A 6,348-nucleotide genomic window follows, 5' to 3' on the forward strand; every position below is an offset into this window, starting at 1 on the left:
GGTTGCTTTTTGGGGGTTTGTTTCTAAAGTGTAGTTATTTGGGCTTGCTTCCATTTTTTATTTATTGTTTAAACCAGTTCTCAAACATCTGCATGTCAAGGATGCCCAAATTAATGCATTTTTCCGCAGACCCCCATCTGTTTCAAATAATATTACAAATATATTTAACTTTTTCTTTTTGATAATAGCAGACCTACAAGCTCACAACGTGTTGCAAATGCGACGCACTGTGAGCTTGTAGATCGGCTATTTTCAAATAGCCAATGTAGGGTTAAGGCTTATTTTCATAGACCTGGCTGCTTATTTCTCTCACAGAATCTGGCAACAGTGACTCAGAGCGGGGAGAATGAAACGCTCGAGCAGTCGCTCGAGCGCTCTAAATACAGTTAGACAAATTGCGTTACTTTGGTTTCATTCAAATAATTATTAACCGACTTCAGAGAAGATAAAAGAAAGAAGAAGAAGAAGCAGACATTTTAGGTGAGTGTTGACACACAGAAATACTATTTATGTAGACTTTAGCCTACTACTGTTACTGTAGGCTATTGATAACAACTGTTGTCTGGAGTCACCACCCAACTCTATGATCACGACACGTTGTTTAGCGATTTCATTTGTCTTGATAAAGGGATTTTATGACAATAATTTCAAGAAATGATAGCGGGATATACAATATAATTTATAATATAGGCTACTACTAGCCTACTGCTTGCCTATAAGGTGAGTTTTTAATTATTAATAATTATATTTGTTATAGTTTAAGTGTGATGTTGTGTTGGGGTTGTATTTGAGTACATTTAGCAAATTCAGATATCATTTCAGTAGAATAGTATAGGCTAATGTTTAGCTAATGTGTCTAACACACACACACACACACACACACACACACACACACACTCTCTCTGTGTGTGTGAGAAAGAGCACAAATAAAATGAAAACTTAGACAGAGGTCTTCAACAGGGGGTCCGCGACCCCTAGAGCGTCCGCGGAGGTACTGCAGGGGTCCGCGACCCCTAGGGGGTCCACGGAGGTACTGCAGGGGTCCGCGACCCCAAGGGAGTCCACGGAGGTACTGCAGGGGTCCGCGAAATTGTTGCTTGATTACACAATTAGACCTTTTTTTTTCAAAAATGTCAATTTTTCTTTAATATTTTTTAAATATTTTCCATATTTATGTTTAAAATAAATTATGATTCTATCTATTTTGAATAGCTTGTATACATGATTATTGTGCAATTGACAGATTGTTGATAGTATTCACATTGGGTACATAGCCACCCTACTCACTGTACCTTGTACATGTATGTTTGAATTAAAAGCATGAATATATTAATCTATCTATTATTTTAATTGCTTAGTATTGAATGCACAATAACATGGTATGTTTATACACATGAATCACAATTTTATAGGCCTACATAATTATACAATATTTGTATATAAAACATTTTAAAAACGTTGAAGACCCCTGCCTTAGCTTGTTGTTGATATATTGACAAAATGCACATGGTCTGAATGCATGGATATAATGCTTGACATTTGAGAGCCACTGTTGTAGATCCTTCAATGCTCAATAAATCCATCATTTGTGCACAGGGAGTCTTATTTGACCACCGCCTGTATGTGAGAGACTGCATTGTTGACCACCTTGAGTCGTCCGCCCGTCCGTCTGTCTGTCAGCAGGTAAGATTGGTATAGCTTCGGTCTAGGCACTTTAACCTCATATACATTGGCTATTTGAAAAGGGGCTTGTAGATCGGCTCTTTTAAAACAAACGCTTGAAAAAAAATAGAAGGATTTGGACCCTTTTTTTAAGTTAAACTACACAGCCCAGCCCCATACCCTCCATAACTCCATAGGCTTGCAGCCTAATTCATACATTGACATGATGGTGTATTGAAATTAGTTTGGGCAGATAGGCTATTTCTCAGCAGAATGTGTAAGAATTCCTAACTGAAAGAAATGCCATTTCAATAGAGCAGGGGTTCCCAAACTGTGGTGCGCGCACCCCAGGGGGTGCGTGACCTGCCATCTAGGCAAACCAACCTAATTGGTTTGCCTAGATGACGCCCCGGGGGGGTGCGTCATCTAGGTCAGGATGTAATAAGGGGTGCACAGCTAAATAAGTTTGGGAACCGCTGCTATAGAGCACCGAAGTCCTGACGTCACTGCCAGTAGAGGGCGCATGATTCCGCAGGTTCATGGCTTTACTTTTTGTATTGATATCTTCATTGGGGAATCTTAGATCGCTTCATATAAGAACTGTGTTCCAAAAATAAACACACCACCCTGGTGTTTTTACTCATATGGATATGAAGCATTGACTGAAGGTGTAAATGTACACATTTACCCAAAGAGTAACACAATATAAACACTAGAAACGAGTCAAACAACCCAAAGACTACATTTCCCATGAACGCGGCTGCTGTGGGGACAGTGATTTCAGACCCGGAAGTAGTAGTTCTTAAGACTTTTAAGGCAGAATTAAAGGTAGGGTAAGTGATATTTTTTGGTTAAAACAAAAAGTATTTTGTTAAAAGGTTAAATTACTATATTCTGATAGTAATCATTGCTATAGAGTGTTTGTTCAGTAACAGGAGTCTCCCCGTCTCTCCAGCTCTTTAATAAACAGAAAATACATTTTTAGGTAGGTGTCAAAATCTCAGCCAATCAGGAGAAAGTACCCATTTTTAAGCTTCATTTTTATAGTGTTCCAGTTCCATTTTTTTCTGCTCATTTCTTGTCATCACTTCAAATTTCACTTGTTTAATCTATATCCTGATTGAGTTCTCTATCCTGATTGGAAAACATTGGAAATGAAACTAAAACTGAGACGAAAATGTATTTTGTGTTTAATAAAGAGCTGAAGAGACAAGGAGATTCCTTTAACTGAACAAACACTCTATAGCAATGAGTACTATCAGAATATAGAGCTATTTAACACTTATTTCAACCAAAGAAAATCACTTACCCTACCTTTAATTCCATTTTCGGCAGAAACAGGCTGTATCAAATATGAATGAATATCATAAACGATGCAGAGCCACCCCCCTGACAAAAACGCCAGGGTGGTGTGTTTATGTTTGGAACACAGTTCTTATATGACGTGATCTAAGATTCCCAAATGGGGATTTCAACATAAAAAATAAAGCCACGAACCCTGGAACAGCGCCCTCTACTGGCCCTCTACTGGCAGTGACGTCAGACTTCGGTGCTCTATTAAACAAAATTGTAAAGACGTTTTCACACCTGGTTACGTTTGACTACACAGCCATTTGAAGAAAGATAATTTATTGGACTGTAAATATAATAGCAACACAGTGCATGCATACAGTACAGATGAGTGATTTACATTTGACAAACGGCTATTGATGTCGCACTGTAGTTAAATTAAATAGTTGTAATGTGATGCATTTGTATGTGATTTAATCATGGTCCAAAGGTGCAGTATGACAGGAGATGCAGTCGACCCTAAAGTATTTTCATATTTTCTTATATGTCCCTCTTTGAAAAATATGTTTGGACACCCGCTGACATACACCATCATTTGCCCACAGGGAGTGTGAGCCACCTTCCACCTGCAAGCTGTCCTTCACCTGTGGCCGTACCCCCTGCTGTGAGACGCTCTCTATCAGCAGCAGGTATGTTTGATAACACCAATAGATACATAGGGAGATCATGGACAGGAATGCCCACACACGTCACATCTGGATTTAGCATGGTTTATGTATGTTTATGTCTGCAAACAAAGTGTTAGATTTTTTCAGGACTACCATAATGTTGAATGAATCACTTGGAGTAGCTTCCCACACAACACACTTTAACAGGTAACCTAAGAATGGCAGCTTCCATTGTAAAATCTGTAGTTAACAAGTAACCCAAATGGACTATTTGTGTCCATTGGATTATACTTGTTAAATTAACAGAGGGTTTACATGTTGTATGACGAAGTAGAGCTTTCATTTACAAAAACGGAACAAAAAAAGATTAAAGGATGTTGATACAAGGTTTCTGCCCGACAGCAACGAATAAGAAATTGCTTCCTACACAAATTATTGTTTCATATAAGCCTATTTGTTTTTATGTTTCAGAGGCTGTAAGAAAGTAACGCATTCATCCAAGTCCTCAGGATTCCGATGTTGAGAAGGAGATTAGGGTGTGGCTGCGTAATTCAAGTGACAGAGCGGGTGGACAAAAGGAGCCCTATCACAGTCTGCCAGCTAGCAGTGAGGCCCCAGTGGAAGAGTAAGCTTTGACAATGAATACTTAGGTAAAAGTATAAATATGTTAGAGTGTGTGTGTGTACACACGCACACACACACACACACACACACACACACACACACACACACACACACACACACACACACACACACACACACACACACACACACACACACACTCTGCTTGCACATACAGTGTACATACAATGTTACAGCCTTATTCAAAAATGTTACTCAACATTCTCCAGACTATACCCCATAATGACAAAATAAAATAGATGTTTAAGATGTTATGGCAAATGAATAAAACATAATCACATCCAGTGTGAAGTGAGCGGTGAAATTTATGAGTTATTCATTTCATCATGCATCTTGCTAGCCAATCACAGCACTTCACACTGGGTGTGAAGATTATCAGCCTATGGGCGTGTTTTCCACAGCATGGCGTCACAGCGAAAGACACATTTTCACGACTGAAAACAAATTTCACCACGGATGGGTCCTAAACCCTCTTATAGGAGCGGTTGCACCTCTAAAAAAAAAAGACAAAATCACATGTGCATAAGTATTCACACCCTTTGCTATGACACTCAAAGTTAAGCTGAGGTGCATCCTGTTTGCACTGATCATCCTTGAGATGTTTCTATAACTTGATTGGAGTCTGCCTATGGTAAATAAAATTGATCTGACACACGGAAGGCACACACATGTCTCTATCAGGTCCCACAGTTAACTGTGAATGTCGGAAAATAATCAAAAACATATGTTTTTATTTTGTCATTATGGGGTATAGTGTGGAGAATTTTGAGTAAAACAATTAATTTCATCAAATTTTGAATCTCAAGGCACTGTATGTATATATGTATGCACACACACACACACACACACACACACACACACACACACACACACACACACACACACACACACACACACACACACACACACACACACACACACAGATGAATTCAGCCATGAGAAAGGACTGGGCAGGTTGTGAGGAGTACAAGAAGAAACATTGTGGAATTCCTGTCAGTTTTTCAGAATTTACTCAAGAATCAAGTCTCAAGGCTGGCCGGTGGTATAGGGGACTCGCCGTTGACAGGTGACTGGAGGTTGGGGAGTGGGTGACAGACTTAAAATAAAAACATAGTTAGTGGTGAGTTATGTGCTGAAAAGGGGCAAGAATGATGCCCTGATCTCACCAGGAGTGATGGTAGTCTACCCAGAACTCCTTAGGTAGGGGGGAAAGGACTTGTGGATTGCACAGTATGTACAAACAAATGGTTACTCTCATACTTTGCTATTCTGAACCTGAACAGAGTTATTTGATTTTATCGTTGTGTATGTGTCATGCTGTCTGTGATATGGACCTTGAGTCTGAAATAAAGATTGAATTGAATTGAATTATTTGTATGTTACTTGAAATGAATAGCAGGTGAACAGAGAGGTGCAGCATGCCTATCCAGTATATGTTCAGTGACCACTGGTGTAATCTGTTTTATAGTTGATTCATAATATGCCCACTTTGCTAAGTCTACCAATGTAGCCTTACCTAAAAAAAAAAAAGCCAAGTCTGCCATGGGCCATGTTATCTGCTGAGATGTTGGTGAAGTATGCTACATTGTAACTGCACTGATGGAGTGGAATTGTGATACATTGCCATCCATAGTGGGGGTAGTGTTGTAAAATTGTAAAAAATGTCTCCTTTAAGAGGAGTCTGTGACAATAGAATTTGGTTGGGGTGAGAGAAGGATGCTGGGAGAGAGATGGGTTATTGTATGTTGTATGTATTGTGTATTATGTATGTATGTATGTTGTGTGCATTTGTCTATTGTATAGTAAGTTGAGGAAGTGAAGTGAACTTGAAACGTGTTTGATGGAGTTGCTGGAGTTATAATAAACTAACAGTGCCTGAAGAAAAGAGACCGTTCATTCACCATTGTGCAACAGGGAAATAGTAATAAAAGATACAAGTGGGTTCTACCCCAAAGTTAATAGGCGGAGACCGACGCAAGTATTAATTTCGGCTGTGGAATTGAACTTGATTCAGTTCCCCCTTAGTCTGGAGACTAAGACAGGAAAGGTTACACTGGTTTTATATTTGCCAATGTTTTATATTTGT

The 6,348-nt window shown here is 39.1% G+C and overlaps 1 long non-coding RNA gene across 1 annotated transcript; it reads left to right on the plus strand.

Annotated features, from left to right (window-relative positions):
* Positions 1-340: 340 nt before the first annotated feature.
* Positions 341-4,251, plus strand: LOC311035566. The gene is made up of 4 exons (XR_014599744.1): positions 341-480; positions 1,597-1,683; positions 3,558-3,641; positions 4,092-4,251. It is a non-coding gene; the product is annotated as an uncharacterized lncRNA (long non-coding RNA).
* Positions 4,252-6,348: the final 2,097 nt, after the last annotated feature.

The sequence above is a fragment of the Gymnoscopelus microlampas genome (assembly GCF_963454915.1).
Source record: "Gymnoscopelus microlampas genome assembly, chromosome: 19".
NCBI classification, from domain to species: Eukaryota; Metazoa; Chordata; class Actinopteri; order Myctophiformes; family Myctophidae; genus Gymnoscopelus; species Gymnoscopelus microlampas.